This window comes from Vipera berus, assembly GCF_964194415.1.
Source record: "Vipera berus genome assembly, chromosome: 1".
NCBI classification, from domain to species: Eukaryota; Metazoa; Chordata; class Lepidosauria; order Squamata; family Viperidae; genus Vipera; species Vipera berus.
The window spans coordinates 107,899,043-107,919,156 of NC_138202.1; the positions used below are offsets into that span (position 1 = coordinate 107,899,043).

General features: G+C 45.0%; 2 protein-coding genes across 6 annotated transcripts in view; one reads left to right on the forward strand and one right to left on the reverse strand.

Moving 5' to 3' along the window:
* The first annotated feature begins 133 nt into the window (after positions 1 to 133).
* Positions 134 to 20,114, forward strand: part of PRR33 (proline rich 33) — a 40,059-nt gene continuing 20,078 nt past the window's right edge. The window contains exon 1 of one of the 2 annotated variants that reach the window (XM_081331829.1): positions 134 to 338. The gene's annotated coding sequence lies outside the window, so the exon portion shown is untranslated. The remainder of the gene's footprint in view (positions 339 to 20,114) is intronic. The other variant, XM_081331828.1, reaches the window with a different exon arrangement.
* Positions 17,484 to 20,114, reverse strand: part of LSP1 (lymphocyte specific protein 1) — a 120,223-nt gene continuing 117,592 nt past the window's right edge. For all 4 annotated transcript variants that reach the window (XM_081331848.1, XM_081331846.1, XM_081331845.1 and 1 more), the window contains one exon: positions 17,484 to 17,748. The gene's annotated coding sequence lies outside the window, so the exon portion shown is untranslated. The remainder of the gene's footprint in view (positions 17,749 to 20,114) is intronic.

Consider the following 20,114-nt stretch of genomic DNA (forward strand, 5'->3'; position numbering starts at 1 on the left):
CCTTCCCTGGTGCCTTGCTTGTTCCCCCCCCTTCTCTCTCCCCCCCCCTCCCGCAATATGCACACCCGATTTGGCAAGTTTCCCTTGCCGGGGAGCCTTCCGCTGCCTCAAAGGGGTCGATCCCTCCGCCAGCCTCTTTCTTCCAGCCTGTGAGAAGGGAGAAAGTTCCTTCGATAAAAGAGCTGCGGGGGCAGGTTTTATTTTTGGGCATCAGCCTGCCTGCCCCCTCCCTGGCTTGGAAAGGAACAGCCCAAGCAAGGATGCACCGACAGGGTTTGAAACCCGCGGAGCCGAGCGCGGCAAGCTGCAGCCTTTAAACCTCCGGCGCTGTTCACCAGGTATAGTAATGCAGAGCAAAGCAAATTCTGGTGTCTCTCTCTCTCTGGCGGTTGGTTGTAGGGGACAAAACCAAACCAAACCCTTTTCCTCTGAGGCGAAGGGGCAGCCGGGAAGGTCCTGCTGGCGAGGCAAAGGTTTCAAACTGTATCGAAATCTCGCTCTGTGTAAAGGGGAGCAAAAAAAAAGAAGAAGAAGAAGACCAAAACAAAAACAAAAAACGGGGGGGGGGAGGTGGGAAGGCACATTAAGAGAGAGGGAGAGATGGGAAATCGCTTCGTCTTGGATCTGAAACTTTGGGATCTGGGAGTGAGCGTGCAGGTAGCTGGCTCATTCGTGCGCACGATCCTCGCCTGCGCCAGCCGGGTTCGCCTTCTTTTAAACTCTGCCTAAGCAGATGCTTTCCCCCCCCCCCCCCCGTTGCAAACCAGCTGTCGATCAGGCCTTCGGGACTGTATTGCTTGCGGAGTTTTGAGAAGGCAAACTAAAACACTTGTTACACTCAGCTCGGTTAGTGGCTGGCAGCTTACTGCCCAGTGCTATGCAACCTGGAGTCTTTGGTGCTCTCAGAGCTTGGCTGCTTCCTTGCCTTGATGATGTTACCTGGTCAGGTAACGAAACGTCTGCAAGCAAACAACCAAACTCAGAGAGGCGCCAAAGGCTCCCCTGATCTCAGGAACCTCTTTCCGGACCTGGCTTCTTACTAGAATGCTAGACTTCAAAAAAAGTTACAAAATGTGTAAGGAAACTTTTTAAATCTTGCAGCAGAGATAACCTATTGACTCCCTGATTATATGCATGACGGTAGACAGCATCTGACTTACAAAATGCCTGAACATCTGACTACCTTTAGATACAATTCTTTGTAAAGGTACCCTAAATAATAATAATAATAATAATAATAATAATAATAATAATAATAATAATAATAATAATAATAATAATAATAATAATAATAATTATTATTATTATTATTATTATTATTATTATTATTATTATTATTATTATTATTATTATTATTATTATTATTATTTTAAGGAGGTACCTGGTTGATATACATCAAGAAATTACAGCTTTCTGCAATAACTCCAGCAAAGCTACAAAAGACTGTGCTACTCGGAACATCTTACATTTTAAGGAGATACCTGGTTGATACCTAGGATGCTGGGAGCAACCCGTGTCAACCATTAGTGCCAGTCAATTTGAGTGTTCAGTTGACTGAGTTTCATGTTTTATGAATAAAAATTTTATCATCATCATCATCACCATCCAATGCTGTAAGCTTCATTTTAAGGGTTGGAAGAGACAACTGAGAATCGGTTTGAGGTAGTATGGGATGAACTATTAGTCTGCACTCTGTACTTTTTTATAGGCCATTGGGCTGAAAAAGGGATATCTGCAGGATTGCATCATTTGTTGCGTCAAAGAAACAAAAACAATCCCTTCTAGCACCTGCTTAAAAGATTAATCCCCATGAGCATGCCTCAGTTTAAACGGTTGGCTTACAGCTCACTTTTGACTTAGGGGCAGCCCTCTCACTTGTTGCAAGAACAGTTTCACCTGGGAGGTACTCGGGATTGGGGTACAGTGGCAAGATCTTGGGGAACTCAGGGGACATGCTGTCACACTTACTCTGCACCTTCTCAATTAATCAGCTGCCTTCAGATGCAGTGGATAAAGATCCCCTGTTTTCAGTATTGAACAGAGATTCATTCACTTGCATAATCCGTTCCTATGCACTGAAGGGAGAAATGCACTCTTCAATCCAGCAGGAATGGGCTAGTTCTGTTCTTATCCAGTTCTTCAGTTTTGTTCATTTCATTCCTTATTGCCTGCTTCCCGTGTGTATTCATGATTCAAGTTTCACTTGGCAGCAAAATTTACTACTGGCAGCCAAGGGTAAAATTGAGGTGCCTTGCTATACGGTGATAGTGAGACTTTTACTGTTCTCATCTTCCGACTGATAGTTCTGCTACGTGCTTGACTTTTTCGGGGTGTCTTACAGACCTGTATGTTATGTTAAGGATCATCCTTGTGAACATGCATGACATAAAATGAAGCAGAGTTGTCACAGTAGTGTACCCAGTAAGGTGGATAAGTAATTTTATTTCTTTTATCTAAAGAGGCAAGAACATTTGAAATGATACATGCTTTGAAATTTGGCAAACTGGCCTTGCCCCTCCATTTTCCCTTTTGACTTGTAGACCCTTGGGCTGATAACATCTCTGCATTATCTGATTTTCTGGTACATGTCAGCTATTTAATTTGGAACATCTTTATTTGGACTGCTCATATCACAAGTTTTAGATTCCCCAAAGCAACTGAAATAGTTGGTGAAATTAACTGTTGTTTTAATTCAGTGTTTTTATTCTGACTTATTATGGCCAAATGAACTCAAATCAGCTGAGGAGAAGTAAAAATCATAAAGTACTATATCAGGAATAAAAATTAATACCAAGACATTTACTAAAAAGTCATTTTAAATATATTTCTGAGGCCAAATACAGCAAATGCTCCTGAAATGAATTAATCCTTGTAAGTCTGCCCATTTAGAAAAAAATCTCTACAAATTGCAGTGCAGCTGAGCAGAACCCATCTTTTGTAGCTCAGCAGATAAGGGAATGTAGAAAAAAAATTCTGAAAAAAAGTGAAATATTCTAAAGACTACCATGTAGAAGAATAGCCCAGCCACAGGGAAGACTGATAGCTTACTAACAAAAGGAAGGCTTTATATATAGAATGCCTCTGATTTAGTCCCTGCCATCTCAAGTTCACAGACTTTGGGCTGTTGGGCCAGGAATGATTTCTGCCTGAAAAATTCCTGTAAAGTCAAAGAAAACACACTGAGCTTGAGAGTTCACTCATTTTTACTAATATAAACAGCTTTCCACTTCATGTACATTCTGGACATCTCATGAAACCAACTAAACAACTATATGACTTCTATGGTAGACCTGCTTTTACGTCATCAACCAAATTCAAAGGGTCCTTTAAAATATTATGCATGATTCATCTACTAGGCCAATATTTATTCACGAGTCTATTAGTCTTCCCAAATCTAATGTCTTCAGGATGCATTAAATGATAAAGCTCACATTATTCTTAATCAGTGGGAAATCTAGCTGAGGTGATGGGTTTTAAAGGGCATGTATCTGACGCGGTGTATCTCAACCTTGGCAGCTTTAAGATAGGTGGACTTCAGTTCCCAGAATTCCCAAGCTAGCTTGCTGACTAGAGAATTCTCAGAGTTGAAATCCACTCATTTTAAAGCTGCCAAGGTTGAGAAACATTGATCTGGTAGATTCTAGGTATCTTGGACAGAAATGCGTATTTGTCTTGTTTCACAGAATTTCCCAAGGCAAAGTCTTAGGTGACTTATACAACATGCAAACTGCTGCTGTCTCTGTTTCGTCTTTCAAGGCTTTCAAGCAAACAAATAAACATATATGTGTTACTTTATTGTTCAGCATCACAGGTCACATATTCATTGCTTCCTACTGTTAGCATAGAATGAATTTCATCATATTATTACCCAGGATATACGCATCAACCCTAGTAATCATAAACATTTCTTAATTAATTTCTCAAGTAATTTTTAGGGATATGTAATAATGTTCCACTGATTATTATGGTTATCAATTAGATTTAACATAGCCACCCACTCCAGTGGACACTGGGCAGCTTACAAAATAAAGCATTAAATTAAAAAAAAAACATAAAACCAGATAGCCTGGATTAAAAATGAACCATTAAAATTAAGAATAAGAGCCATCTCCACTCCCACCCCATCCTCCCCAATACATTAACCCCACGCCTGGGACCAAAGCCAGGTTTTATATCTGTTATGTATACGCTTTTCTATTATCATTTTTCTCCATCCTAACAGTTTCATGTGCTTTGTCCAGCATGATGGCTTTCATTATAGCAAATAAGATGTCATATAGCAATTAAATTTAGGGGACTTCCAAGTAGGATTTTTGAGCTACTGATCTCATTATATACACTGTTTCTGGGAGCTTATGTTGGTTTCTTCTGTGTTTTATTATTGTTTATTTTAAATTTCCACAAAACTAGCACTGCAGCTCTGCAGAGCTTTTGGATTTGCCTCTCATTTCATTTTATCTTCCAGCAACTTTATCCTTCTCTCCTTTAAAAGTCCGGGCACTACAGAATTTCCAGAATCTCAAGGTTAGCAGACTAAAGATAATTTTGGCCTGGCTTCAAACCACTGTTTACAGATTACATTAGAGATTACCAAACACAGCACAGGCATGCTGAATGTCCTGGGCAGCTTAATCCAATGAAGCTAGAGGACACAAGGTAAAGCAGAGATATTTTCTTCCCAGGCAGTCCCTTTTCCTTTCATTCCTTTCCATTTTTAAAAAACATTATTGATGTATTCTTTCATTTTCCGTAGTCTTTTACGGCCCAAGCCATCCTATTCTGTAGTTCTTGAGTGTTCTTGAAGGGCAGTTCTACACAGGGCACATTACAATAATCCAACTGGAAGGAGATTAGGGTGTGGATTACTGTGAAGAGAGTATCCTGGTCCAGGAAAGGTTGAAACTGGTGCACAAAATTTTCTGCAAGGGTTTAGCTGCCACCTGTTCCTGAAGCAGAACTGTGAATCTAGGAGAACTCCCCAATTGCAGACCAGCTCTGAGCAGGATAGTGCAGTCCAGTGCTTTTTTTGTAAAAGAAAAAGGTGCCGGAACTCACACATGTCATACAACCTGACTTGCCTACCCTACAAGGTTTCATCCAAAAAAGGTGCCGGAACTCCGTTCTGAGCGTTCTATGAGAAAAAAAGCCCTGCAGTCCTTTCATAGTCAAAGATGGAATTTCCCTGGAATAATTCTGGCTGTAAAGCTGGAGTCTCTTCCTCCCCATTCAGTCTATAATAGCCTCTAAGCAGTGGGATAGCACTGCTACCACTTCATCGGTTTGGCCTAGGGCTGTGTTGGCGAACCTATGGCACGGGTGCCACAAGTGGCACACAGAGCCCTCTCTGTGGGCACGCACGCCGTCACCCCAGTCCTAGGCCTTCAGCTGGGTTTTATAAAACCTTTTCGCTTTAGGCTGCTGCCACCATGTGCAAGAAAAAAAAAGGTTCAATCAATCTATCAATTTCAACTTCTTGCAGGGAAAAAATAGTCGCAAAGTTGGAATTGCTTGATTGAACTTTTTAGTCCTATCCAGTCTGCCGTTACCACTGCAGCCATGCCCACCCAATGGGCCACACCCACCCAAAGGGCCACGCCCACCCAGCACCCGATGATACATAAGTGGGTTTTGGGTTGCAGTTTGGGCACTCGGTCTCTAAAAGGTTTGCCATCACTGGCCTAGGGACAAAATGTATAACTGGGTATTATCCATATTTTGTTGCTACTGAACCTTGTGCCAAAAGATGATTAGCCCAGTGGCTTCATGGTAAAAAGGAGTGAAGAAAGGAGAGATCCCTTAAGCACTCCACTAAGTTAAAGTCTCCAGGAAGATGTCACTTGAAGTGAGATTCCATCTCTGCTGCAATGATGAATGAGGCCATGTTAATCCCCAAATATCACCTTTGTATATATATTTTTAAATTTGGAAGTATCCTCCTAAACTAGTGATCTCCAGATCAGTCAGCCTGCAGGTCCCATGATCTTCAATCAGTCTATGCAATGTATATATCTGAAGCTGTTTCAGGGAATAACCCTTCGATCTTTTCTGATGAATCCCAATGAGATAATTCTCCATTCTGCTAGGTTTTATTATTTCTCTTCTAGCATTGTTACTATCTCCAAAATGCAGGAAGCCACTTGAGCTAATTCTGAATTTCATCTTCTGATATTATTGCAATCAGAATAATTTCATAGCTCTACCGTTTCCACTTTCCAAGGGGAAAACTGGTTTCGTTCTGTGGTTGTGTTCCCTACCACTAATCTCAGCGTGTGGAAAATAACAGGAGCCAACCAGTTCTCCCCCCCCCCTTTCTATCTGATAGGAAGACACAGAGATTGGCAATACTCAACTCCCCCCCCCGGTTAACGCTTTTTAGAATGCATTGTTTGGCATTAGCCTGTTATGTTCCCCACCATCCCCTTCCAAAAAAAGATAACAGTTACTAAATGCGGGAGACACAAGAGTTGCCTCCAAGGCACTACCCCTTTTTCGCATTTCAAAGATCCCACCTATATGAAAAGAAGGGAAAGTCACTTGGAAGAAACTTGAAGGTGGGTTGAAGCAAGTCCCCAGCAATGGGAATACAGATTCCTACAAGCTCTCTAGGACTTCAACACTGCAGATGGAAATATTGCCTTTTATATGATTTTAGATGCATAGAAACTGAGCCAGAAATTAACTGAACCCTGCTCACAGCTGCTGAGCTGCTTTTAGACCAGTGAAAATATCTTAGTCTGAGTGATACTGTGTCTTCCATGAAGGTCACTTACAAGGAGGTCCGGATAGCCATCGTAGGTAGCTGCTTAATAAAGATCTTCTGTTGAGGGTCCTGCTGCATTTGAGCAAAAGAAAAATCCAAAACCTCAAAGCTACCCAATTTACATGTGAATGAGACCAAATCACAGGCTGTCAACTAACTCCCATTGAAGGAGAATGCCGTGTTTCCCCAAAATGGTTTCTGAAATAAGCACTAGGGCTTACTTTCAGGGTAGGGCGTATTATTTTCACGTACAGGAGACGGAGAGCACGGGGGCCGACAGGAAAGGGAGCGCTGCTAGCCCCACTGTCTCCATCCCACCGTCTGCTTGCCTGTGGCCGCAATGAACCAAGCCCTCGACATGCCCCAGTCTCCACCCACCCCGCCTGCTGGCCCTTATGCTCCTGGGACATTTATCGACCAGGGCAGGCACCAAGTGGCTGCCTGTGCTGCTTCTGGCCTTGCAGGGGCTCTTTGTCCTCCTGGCTGCACTGCTCTGGGCTGCCCAGCTGGGCTGCCCTTGCCTGGCACGAGGCAAGTCAGCCCAGATCTTCCGTTCAACCGCCGGAGCATCCCAAGCCTGCCAGGGCCTTTCGCCAGCAGCCACCGGTGGAACCATGCCACCCACGCCTTCACCTTTGTGCTGCTGAACAGCAGCCTACACGTCTACTCAGTACTGCAGTAGAGGCCAAAAGTGCACATTTGGCCTGAGAGCAGCAGCATCTGCCAGGCCCCAAAGAGTGCCAGGTTCAGCCGGTAGCCCGGCGATTGCAGTACTGAGTAGGCATGCAAGCTGGTGCTCAGCAGCCCAAAGGCGGAGGCACGGGCAGTGCGGTTCCACTGGTAGCCACTGGTGAAGGGGCCTGGCAGGCTGGCAGTAGGGGGGGCACTCTGGAGGTCAAACAGAAGATCTGGGACAACTTGCCCCGTGCCAGGCAGAAGCATGGCCAGGAGAACAAACAGCCCACTCAAGGCCAGAAGCAGCACAGGCACCTGATTGGTGTCCGCTGTGGCCAATAAGTTTCTCAGGAGCAGAAGGACCAGCAGACATGGTGGGCAGAAACTGAGGGATGCCAAGGGCTTGGCCCGTGGGTGCTGCTAGAACAGCAGCAGAGCTGCAACCATAGGCAGGGTGCACAGCAGCCGCATGGCCCATGCAGGGAGCGACTCCACCACCACCTATCAGTCTGGCTGAAGAGCAGCCTGCCCCGGGCACCACCAGCCCCCAACAGCAGCAGGTACAGCAGCCCAGCCTTGACGCTGGTCAGATGGCAGCTGTGGCAGCTTCTGAAATTGATCCGGGGAAGAATGGACTTACTTTCTTCCCTTGTAGCCCCTTCTGCAGTCCTTTAAGAGCCAAGTGGCAAATGCTTGGGGAAAAGGTAAGGGTGTTTGTGTGAAGAAATCTTCCTTCCCCCCCCATAGGCACTCCAAACACTCCCAACATCAGCTGGCCACGCCCCCCCCCCGGTCTGGGTGATGATCCTATTGCAGCTAGGGCTTATTTTGGGGGGAGGGCTTACTTTCAGGGAAACATGGTATTTGTGGCTCAGGATTGAAATGAAGGGTCCTTGGTGCTCTCTGAGTTTGATTGTTTTCTTGCAGGCATTTCATTAACCAAACTAGGTAACATCATCAGTGCTAATCTAATGGACTAATGTAATCTAATATTGACTAAGCTGGAGCTGATGCTGCTAATGCTATCATATCAAATGGAATCTTTGATTAAAACAATCAGTAGTAGACATAGAGAAGGATTTCTAACTGAGACTTTGGAGAGCCACCAATAACCCAAACACTAAGATTAATACTAAGCTGATGAGCCCATAATCGGACAGTTCCAGATATTTTGTTTTGCGGTGACTTTTGCAAAGAAGCTCTATTAAATTAATTGACATGTAAGAATCTACCTCCACTAAAGGATCTGACTCATAATGCCTGGTATTCCTCAATTCCATCTTTAGTTTCTTATTTCACACATCCTAGGATAACTAACCAGGGAGAACTCTTAACAGTAATAATGCATCACTTTATGACCCTAACATTATTTTAAAAATAATGTTTGAATTCCTGGCACATTTCAGATTTCCAAGTTCTACCTGAAGCTGGTAAAATGCTTTTACCAAAGCATTCGGGGAGTGTTTTCTGACTCAATGCAAAATTAAAAAGTGCAGGCATATAGAAAATTAAGGTTCCCCCCCCACACACACACACACATAATAAGAGAAATAAGATTTGGAACCGAATTATGATGTACTTTGGTTAAATATACAGGAAAAGAGTAGACCAATTCACACATCTGTTTTGGCACATCCTATTTTAAGAAAAAAGGAAGTGATTTTATAAAACTTTACAGAAACAAGAATTGAGTTCCAGTTTCTTGGCGGCACAATGATTAAGTGGACTGTCGCAGGTAAACTCTCCCCACAGCCTGGAGAGGTGGAGTATACTCAATTAAAAAACATACTAGAAGCTAAAAATATATATATACAGAAATGGAAAACTAGAAAATACTAAAAATGAAAGCATATATAAAAGTACTACTCAGAACACTCCAGTCAGTAAAAGTAAAATAATTGGATATGTAATATTGTATTACATGAAGAATGATTCAAAGGGAGAAAGATATTCTTCATATGTTTGGAAATATAGGTTCTGTTGTGATTCAGGGTCAGCGTGTGGGTTCGGCAGTTGGGTCGGATGACTCAGATGAGGGGGAGGAGGGGGGTGTTGAAGAACTTGCTGATGATGGCTTTGAGGCTCCGCAGAGCCCCCAGCCAGGCCCCTCCTACCTGGTGGAGACCCAGACCCAGCTGTGTGAGCCTGACAGTGTGGATGAAGATGACCCACAGCTGGCCCTGTTCAAGGACGCCCGACGCAGGAGGCAGTCAAGTAGGAGCAAGCAGAGGAAGGCTGTGGGACTTCTCGGAAGGAGGCAAAGAGAGGCCACGCCCTGAACTCTTTATAAAGGGAATGTTTGGGGGAGGGCTGGTTTGCTGAAAGCAACCGCTCCGATAGAGTTTCAAAGCTCCGGTATCTTGTTTCATGTTTTGTTTTTGTAATAAATTTGGCAGACGTATTCCAGCCTTTTGCCGTCTGTAAAGGGGTTGCTTTTTCTGCAAGGCCGGTAGCAGGCTGGTACAGAACAGTTTGCTTTCAGCCTCCCACCCCTTACTAATATTATGGAGCAGCTACGTGCGGAGAATGCCCAGCTCACCCAGCAACTCACTTTGCTGGCAGCTCAGGTGGCTCAACTGCAAGCTCAGGTTCATGCTGCACCCCCACCATCACCCCCACCCAGGAGAAAATGCCAAGTTGCAATGCCGGATAAATTTACAGGCACTCCAGAACTGTTTCCTGCTTTCCTGGGACAATGCCAGCTCTTTATCAGCGTGAGAGCAGCTGATTTCCCCACTGACCGGGATAAGGTGGGGTTTGTGTTAAGCCTTCTTTCGGGTGATGCAGCTCGTTGGGGCACGCCTCTGCTGGCTCAACCTAGCCCATTGTTGGACAACTTTGTGGGGTTTTGTGATCATATGCGTCTGATGTATGAGGACCCTATTAAGACGCAGACTGCTACTTGACATCTGAAAGCTCTGAGGCAGGGTCAACGCCCCCTACAGGGCTATATCAGCGATTTCCGGCTGCTTAGCCAGGATTCCGCCTGGAATGAGGCTGCGCTCGTGGATGCCTTCCAGGATGGATTGTCGGAGGAGATGTTGGATGAGCTGGCCCGTGTGGATATTCCCTCAGACCTGAATGGGCTGATCCATCTCTGCCTGCGGATCGATGCTCGGTTGCAGCAGCGAAGGAGTCGCCGTGCCACCCCACAGACCCCTGCCGCCCCTGTTGTGCGAGAGCCCCCAGTTCAAAGGGAGGAGCCAATGGAGCTGGGTGCCGCCAGGTCTCGTCTATCGGTGACTGAATTGAACAGACGACGATCGGGGGGGTTGTGTTTTTACTGTGGGGACCCTGGACATTTGGCTGCTTTTTGCCCAAAGAAGCGACAGCGGGCATCAGTGATCGAGTCTGCCCCGAGAAAGTCCCCTACTTTTCTGTCGGGAAACGCCCCGAGCCCGATCTAGACGGTGTGATAGATCGGGCGTCCCACAACAACACTGAGCGACGTCTTTCCGATGCTGCCTGTGGACCTCCACGGCATCTGATATTGGAGGCACGTCTGATCCTTCCTGGCAAGCCAGAGGGGATTCCAGTCCATGCCTTAATTGACTCTGGGGCCACCACAAATTTTATGGACTCAGCATTTGTGGCCAAATGGGCTGTTCCCCAGTGCCCGGTGGATCCGCCCATGTTAGTGGAGACTATCGATGGTCGAGTGCTCCTGTCTGGGCCTATTACAGCCGCCACGCAACCATTATGTATGGCCATCAGTTCCCATGTGGAGGCCATCCAGTTCTATATCACCTCAGACCTGCATTTCCCCGTGGTCTTGGGACTGGCGTGGCTCCGGGCGCATGACCCACAGATCTATTGGTCACAGAACTTGGTCACCTTCCCAAGCTTGCAGTGCGTGGACCACTCCCGCCATATTTGTGCCGGCCAGGTGGAGGGTTTCCCAGGGGTTTCCTTGCCTCCCGAACTGTCCGACTTTGCTGATGTGTTCAGCGAGACAGAGGCGGATCAATTACCCCCGCACAGGCCCTATGACTGCCCCATTGATTTAGTCCCTGATGCGCCTCTCCCAGTGGGGCGTTTGTACTCCATGTCGGACCCCGAGTTGGCTGCATTGCGGGACTTTCTGGAGAAGAATTTGTCTCGCGGTTTCATCCGGCCCTCGTCCTCGCCAGTGTGTGCACCCGTGCTCTTCGTCAAAAAGAAGTCGGGCGAATTACGGCTTTGCTGCGATTACAGAAAACTCAACGCCATCATGGTGCGCAACCGTTACCTGCTGCCCCTCAACCCCGAACTCTTGGACCGACTCCGGGAGGCTAAGATCTTCACGAAACTGGACCTGCGTGGAGCTTACAACCTCGTCAGGGTTCGGCCGGGTGATGAGTGGAAGACGGCGTTTGGTACTCGCTATGGACATTTTGAGTACACGGTGATGCTGTTTGGCCTGACCAACGCCCCCGCTGTGTTTCAGCATTTCATGAATGACATTTTCCGGGATTTGTTGGATCAGGTTGTCGTGATCTACTTGGACGACATCCTGATCTACTCCCCGTCGCGTGAGGTGCACCATCAGCATCTCCATCAGGTCCTGCAGCGACTCCGACTCCGGGATACCTCAGGGACCACCTGCTGCCGGCATCAACTCCCCTCCGCCCTGTGCGTTCCCACAGAGAGGGCCTCCTCAGGGTGCCGCCAGTCAAGGAATGCCGACTGGTGGCCCCCAGGGGGAGGGCCTTCTCTGTGGGCGCTCCGGCATTATGGAACCAACTGCCGGTAGAGCTCCGGACGGCATCAGACCTCCGAACTTTCCGTCGTGGCCTGAAGACCCACCTATTTGAAATGGCTGGTCTGGCCTGACGGGGGATTATGGGTTTTAATTTGTTGTTTTAGATTTGTATTACTGTTTTAACTGGGCATGGGTTTAATCTTTTTTAATTTTTGTATTGTCTTTTTTATATATGCCCTGTGAACCGCCCTGAGTCCCTACCAAGGAGAAGGGCGGTATACAAATTAAATAAAACTTAAACTTAAACTTAAACATCGGCTGTTTGCCAAGTTGGAGAAGTGCCAGTTCTACCGGGTGACCATCGATTTCCTGGGTCACCGCATTTCTCCTGAGGGCATCGCCATGGAGCCGAGTAAGGTTGAGTCTTTGCAGAGTTGGCAACCCCCGCATCGCGTGAAGGATGTTCAGCGACTTCTTGGATTTGCCAACTATTACCGAACTTTCATCCCTGGGTTTGCTGCCTTGACAGCCCCCCTCACCCGGCTCCTGCAGAAGAAGACTCGGTTCCAGTGGAACGCACCAGAACAACAGGCTTTCCAGACTTTGAAGGAAGCCTTCATGAAGGAGCCCATCTTGAAGCATCCTGACCCGCAACGGCCGTTTGTCGTGGAGGCGGACGCCTCCGACATTGCCATTGGGGCGGTGTTACTCCAGGCAACGACGCCCAGCGGTACCCTCTTCCCTTGCGCATATCATTCACGAAAACTGAACCCCTCGGAGCGCAATTATACAATCTGGGAGAAGGAGCTGCTGGCCATCAAAGCGGCGTTCGAGGCCTGGAGGCATCATCTGGAGGGAGCGCGGCATCAAATCGAGGTCCGGATGGACCATAAGAATCTGGAAAGCCTGCAGACCGCTCGGAATTTGAACCAACGCCAGATCCGGTGGTCTCTTTTCTTTGCGAGGTTTGACTTCCGGGTTCGGTACATACCTAGCGGGCACAATCAAAGAGCGGATGCTCTGTCCAGGAAGCCCGAATATTCCCGAGTGGAAGACAAGCTTCTGCCCAGGACAGTGATCCCCGTCAAGTCTCTTGCTGCGGTGCGGGAGCCGGTTGATATACGGGCTCGGATCCGGGAGGCACAGCAGCAGGAGGTGTGGGTGGCTCAGCGGAAGGAGGAGGTGGGGCCAGATTCTCCTTGGACGGTCACGGATGGACTCTTGTATTATCGTGACCGGCTCTACGTTCCGGGAGGGCCACTCAGGGAACTCATCCTCAGCCAGTGTCACGATAACCCGGCAGCGGGGCATTTTGGCCTGTTCAAGACCCTGAACCTGGTCTCCCGTACCTTCTGGTGGCCCCGAGTGCGACACGACGTCCAGTCCTATGTCACCTCTTGCATCCCATGCAGGCAGGCCAAGTCAGCGACAGGGGCCCCGCCTGGATTACTGCAGCCCTTGCCAACACCCAAAAGACCCTGGGGGGCTGTGTCCATGGACTTTCTGACGGATTTACCCCCATCCTCTGGTTTTACGACAGTGTATGTGGTGGTGGACATGCTGACCAAGATGGCGCACTTCATCCCGTCGCGGCTTACCGTCAGCCCGCACCACTAGTCGTATGTTCATTCAGCAGGTGTTTCGGCTGCACGGCCTCCCTGATAGAGTCGTCTCTGATAGGGGGGCCCAGTTTACAGCCCGCTTCTGGCAGGAGTTGATGCATGCGTTGGATATCAAGATTTGTCTCTCGTCCACGCATCATCCTCAAACTGACGGGGGAACCGAGAAGGTCATCGGTATCCTGGAACAATATCTGCGCTGCTACGTCAATCTGCAGCAAAACAATTGGGTGGACTATCTGGCCATAGCTGAGTTTGCATTTAACAATTCGCAGCACACCTCCACACAGATGACACCGTTCTTGGCCAATGTGGGTTATCACCCCCGGTTTTTCCCCCTTTCTCCCGTGGACTCACCAGAGCCGGCAGCGAACGACTTCATGGCAGAGTTACAGGCGATCCGTCGATTGGTGCGACGTCAGTTAGAGAAGGCCAAGGCCGATTACAAAAGGTTTGCTGATCGGTCAAGACGGGATACGCCTCCACTATCGGTGGGGGATCGGGTCTGGTTGTCCACCAGGAACCTACCGTCAACACGGCCGGTGAGAAAGATCACTGATATTTAGGACCGTTCCCAGTCGGGGCTGTCATCAATCCGGTCACCTATCGCTTAACTCTGCCACGTTCCCTGCGCGTGCACCCAGTCTTTCATTGGTCTCTGTTGGTCCCCGAGCAACCGGCTTGTCCACTCCGCCGAGCGGAACCTCCCCCATCAGGACCTCATGATGGAGGCAGCACCCCCGAGTACGAGGTCGCCAGCATCAGGGATTCCCGTTGGCTGAAAGGTCGTTTCCAGTACCTGATTGAATGGAAAGGTTACGGACCAGAGGACTTCACCTGGGAAGACGCGACCGCCGTTCATGCCCCTGCGTTGGTGACTGCTTTTCATGAACAATTCCCATCCCGACCGCATCCGGATCGGCAGCCCCGGGGGAAGGGCCCTGCGGTGTGGGATAGTGTTGTGATTCAGGGTCAGCCTGTGGGTTCGGCAGTTGGGTCGGATGACTCAGATGAGGGGGAGGAGGGGGGTGTTGAAGAACTTGCTGATGATGGCTTTGAGGCTCCGCAGAGCCCCCAGCCAGGCCCCTCCTACCTGGTGGAGACCCAGACCCAGCTGTGTGAGCCTGACAGTGTGGATGAAGATGACCCACAGCTGGCCCTGTTCAAGGACGCCCGACGCAGGAGGCAGTCAAGTAGGAGCAAGCAGAGGAAGGCTGTGGGACTTCTCGGAAGGAGGCAAAGAGAGGCCACGCCCTGAACTCTTTATAAAGGGAATGTTTGGGGGAGGGCTGGTTTGCTGAAAGCAACCGCTCCGATAGAGTTTCAAAGCTCCGGTATCTTGTTTCATGTTTTGTTTTTGTAATAAATTTGGCAGACGTATTCCAGCCTTTTGCCGTCTGTAAAGGGGTTGCTTTTTCTGCAAGGCTGGTAGCAGGCTGGTACAGAACAGGTTCTTGCTAAAAGAGAAGATTGAGATCTTGAGAAAACGGATTTGCAGAATATTATGAGAAAGCTAAATAACTGAGAAATGAGATCAGCACACTTCAAAAATGTTGAAAACCTGCATCAGCTATAGCATGAAATTAGCCTCTTCTCCTAAAAAATATAATAAATATTAATTACATAGCAGAAGATTTTACCATCCTTATTTAAGGGCTTTTTCAGTTCATTTTTTAAGCTACCAAAGTTTTCTAACCTTATTGAACATAGAATATATTTAACAATGTAAAATAAAACATTTACCTTGGTTATGGTCCTCAGAAGTGTATACATTGTAAATTGGATTAGTTCCCAGGTAATAGATAAAACATCTTTACAGAGGGTTCAAGTGAAAAATTAGTGTAGCTGATTTCCAAGTATGTTAAGTAGTTAATTGAAGTCTGGCAATTTTAATGAAATTTTGTTGATATAAACCTCATACCAAGACTGAGAAGCATTTACTCCAGTGTGTAGGCTGTAATTCTTTCCAATTACAATGTTTTTAGATATTGTGTGTAATTTCCATTTTCCTAGAAATTTTGGGGATGGGGATGGGGGGTGGGGGTGGAATCAGAAATTTTTAAAGCTGAGCTGGGTGGGTGAAAGATACTATTTTAAGCCAGGAGAAATTTGAGATAAACTTAGTTTTTTTTAAAAAAACACCAACCCTAATACTTTTATTAACAAAATTAACCCATTTTGTTAATTATGCATGCAAATTTTCCTGCTTCTAATAAACATATTTACAGTAATTTGGAATTTACTTCAAATTCAGAGTTGAGCAAATGGAGAATTGTCAAAAATTTGAAGATAATGGCTTAATAAGACATGGTGACCCTCCCATTCTATGATTAATTTGATTTTGAATTAGCATGTTGTATTATTTCTAAACCATGATCCATGTTTGGTAGGCTGAGCAATTAAGCCTCTTGTTTTTGTTTTTGTTTTTTTTTTGTTTTAATTCAATAAACCAATTAAACCACAGTCCCTCATGTTTGGACTCAGTGTAACTGACACTATAGGACTCATTTGTATTTTACAGAATTTTTATTAAATTGTTAGCGAACATTCCAGATCACACAAAAAATTAACAGATGAAAGCAAAAGGAAAATGAAAGATACAAAAAAGAACTGTTTTCTAAATGCAAGTCTTAGGAGAAGCAGGATATAATGGCCCTTTTTTTTTTAACCCACAGGGTGGCAAATACTATTTGTAATAGAGAGGCAAAGAGATGCATTGATATTTCCAGGAATGGATCTATTCAACTAGGTCAAAAGGCATCAGCAGCCTTTGGGAGGGAAGGTGAAGGATTGTCCTGTGATATGACTGGTCCTTAGGGGCTACCATTCCTCTCGTTAAATGCAGCACAGTAAGAACTGCACCTCAATTACCCCATGTCTCCTTCAAGGCAAGAATTATTTAGATAAGAGAAAGGTCAAATGGTACATTGGCTCTCCACTCATGCTCAGGATAATTGCCTGCACTTACTCTCTAGCCTTTTTTTTTTTTTTTTGAGAGAGAGAGAGAGAGAGAGAGAGAGAGAGAGAGAGAGAGAGAGAGAGAGAGAGAGAGGGAGGGAGAATATTTCAAGAGACAGTGCAGTGTTCCAGTTTCAATGTCTACCTCCAAGAGTATAGATCTTAAGGGAATAAAGGCTCTAGTTTGTTCACATGATTAAAGTCATCAGAAGAAAAAAAATAAAGCAAAGCAAGCCAAGATGGCTCTTACTTTGTGATTAGGATAGGCACTTTGGGAGAAGGTATTTCCTGAAGTGCTTTTTAGTCAGAGAACCATAACTGAAACAAGTCAGGTCTCGCCACAAAAACCATCTTTGAAATCTTCATTCCAAAAAGAATACTGAGGGCAATATTTAAATAGAGTGGCACTAAACAGTCTTAAGTTTAGAATTCTGTGGTATTGCTTTCATGTTTGAAACTTAAGAATGGTATTAAGAAGTTATGTTCCCACCTACAAAACATCATCTTACGGTCAAGAATAGGCATTCTGGTATCTCCTGTCATTTGATAAGCTTGAGTAATACAAGAATCCTTAGCATCAGCTACGGTTCTTACCCCTCAATGTTATTTCAATAATTACTTTCGTTCACATTCTCAGATCTCAGAAATCTACACTAGCTATCTTGAACCTGAAGATTCCTCCCTCCTTACCAAGGGTGTAAAAGGAGAGATGGAGCGGGAGTTTTTCCTTTTTCTCCTAGTCAAGGCTAGGAATTCAGTTTAAAAAAAAGAAAAGAAAAGAAAAACTCAATATAGCACACATTTTTAATTTCTCAAAATAAAAATCTGATTTGAAAGGGTTTCAAATTTATTATTGCTTCTGGAGTTGATGCCAAGTCCAAGTTCCAATGAAGCCAGCTTGGAGAAATGCTTCCATATGTGAAGAAATCAATAGCTGATTTTAAAGCAGATTGCCAGTTTGAGCTAGGAGGGAAGAAATCCTTTCACTATAGTTTCCTTATAGCCAGGGAAACATCAGAGTTGCATGAAGTATTTTCTTGGGTTTCCAAGCTGGGCTGCAAAGAGGGGGGAAAAAATACACATGTTAAAATGGCATCACATACCGTACTTGTAATTAAAATGAATTTCCCCAAGGCAATGCCCAGTAGCATGAGAAGAATTTATTAATGCAAATGCTGATTGTAACTATCATGTATACTTTCCTGATCGAAGAGGGCAGACTAACTATCAAAACACAGGATTAGATACCACAATCATTAGACTATGAAAGGTAGTAGCCTTGTAACCAGGTAGGGTAAGAACTTTGCTCAGCTGAAAATAAAATTGCATGCTCAATTGTTGGTATGAATGCATTTTCCTACAATTGTGCTGTCTTTGATGACACTTTTTCCTTATTGTCAGTATTGCATTTAATGACTGACAAATGGGATGGGGACTCTCTACATGCACAAATAAAATAGTTTTGTTTGGCTGTGACTTTTTTCTAAATATTTCACTGGATGCTTTCCCACATTCTGTGTCAAAGCTACCAATTCACTTCCAGCTAAAAGTACCAGCTCATTATCTTGAAGGCCCTCTTCAGATCCAGATCTCCATCCAGAAAAATCTTAATAAGTTATCATCTCAAGAGGTTTACCTAAAATTGTTATGAGTTCATCTGGTGAGGACGCAGATTCTTCCTCTGGTGCTACTGCTCTTAAGAATGGACTCCCTCTGACTTTGAGCAGGCCTAATCTCATTATCAGCTTTTAGGGTGATTAGGACAAAATTAGCACATAATTGAGTAGAGGCTTTTAATTGCTGATTCTTTCAATTCTCACCATATTTGATTTACCTAATTTCTATGTTAGCAATTGTTCATACTTGCACTTAAATTGCTTTGTCTTGTAAACTGTTAAAAGCCTTTAGTCATGGGCATACCAAGCTGAAAAAATGCATGCATTAATTACTTTGTGTATAGCAGTTAGGAGCTGATGTGCACTCTTACTGAGTACAAGAGGTAGGAATAAAGTGTTTTGAAAGCTGCCATATCAAGGTATATCACTGGCCTATCTAATCCAGTTTTATCTGTACCATTGGCTACTTCCAATCCCATCAGCCTCAGTATAACCAACATACTGCAGAATAATATAGATTCCTGGTCTGTACTGACAGGAAACACTTTGCCAGTATCAAATTTATTTATTTTATTTATTAGTTTTTATAAACTATATAAATATAGTTTTTATAAATACTGCTTTAGCTGGATGAAAGGATAAAGGTTCAAGCAACCATTCTAAAACCAACCCATGGATGCAGATGCTCCATTTTTTTAGATGAACCCCCTTTCAGGTGCACCATTTCTTTCCTGAAATTCAGCTATACCGAAGTTAATATTTTCTAGTAAGGAAAAAAAAGTTGAGGAAATGTAAGAACCTTGGGAGAGAATGACTAGTGAGATTGGTGTTCTAGGTGAGGAATACTAATTTCACAAAAGCTGAGTTTACTAAGTTAAGAAGAAAAGTGCATGAAGGATTCCATCCTGAAGTGAAAAACAGTTCAGGAAGGCTGGAAGGAAAAGATCATGATTAAAGTCCAAACAGAAAGATGGGAGACAGTTGATGAGACCAATGTGGTTGGCATAGAATGTTCTCATAAACTGAAAAACAAAAAGGATATGTTTTAAAAATGGTAACAAGGATATTTAACAGGAGCAAAATATCAGCAAATAATCTGAAAGAATAGGATTAGGAAACCTAGGGTTTAGAATTAACTGAGGCTTGCAATGAAGCCTAAAATAGCAGATAGGGATTTTTTGGTGCATGCAGAACAAGAGGAAAGCCAAGGAAAAGTTTGATCTGCTACTTGACGATGATAACAAGATAGTAAAAGACAACAGAACCATTGAACTGCTTAATTCTCATTTCACATCTGTGTGTTCACAAAAGGAAAAAGTAGTCCAACCTTCCAGAACTCACCATGGGGTGGAAGAGGAGGAGTGCAGGTCAAAAACAGGGAGTAATGGAGAGAAAACATCCAGCTGCTTTGAATGAATTTTAGTCACAAAGTCTGGGTAGATTTCATCTCAAAGGGCTGAAGGAACTGGCAGTTGTGATCTCAGTCACTGGCTGTAATCACTGAAGATTGTAGAGTACAAGGGAATTGGCAGAACATTGGAGAAGAGCTAACATTGCTTCAGTCTTTTAAAAGGAGAAACAGTAAACCTGGGAGTCTGCTTGACATTAGCAATTGGGGAAATCCTAGAAAGGATTCTTAAGCAGTAGGCCTGCATGTATTTTGAAAGGTATAAAGCCAGCACAGGTTTCTTAAAATGCCAAACAAATTGCAATGACAGAGTAACTATAGTAGACCAAAGGGAAGCTGTGAATATAGTATACCTCAACTACAGTGAGGCATTTGATAATGTTTTTCTTGATAAAGC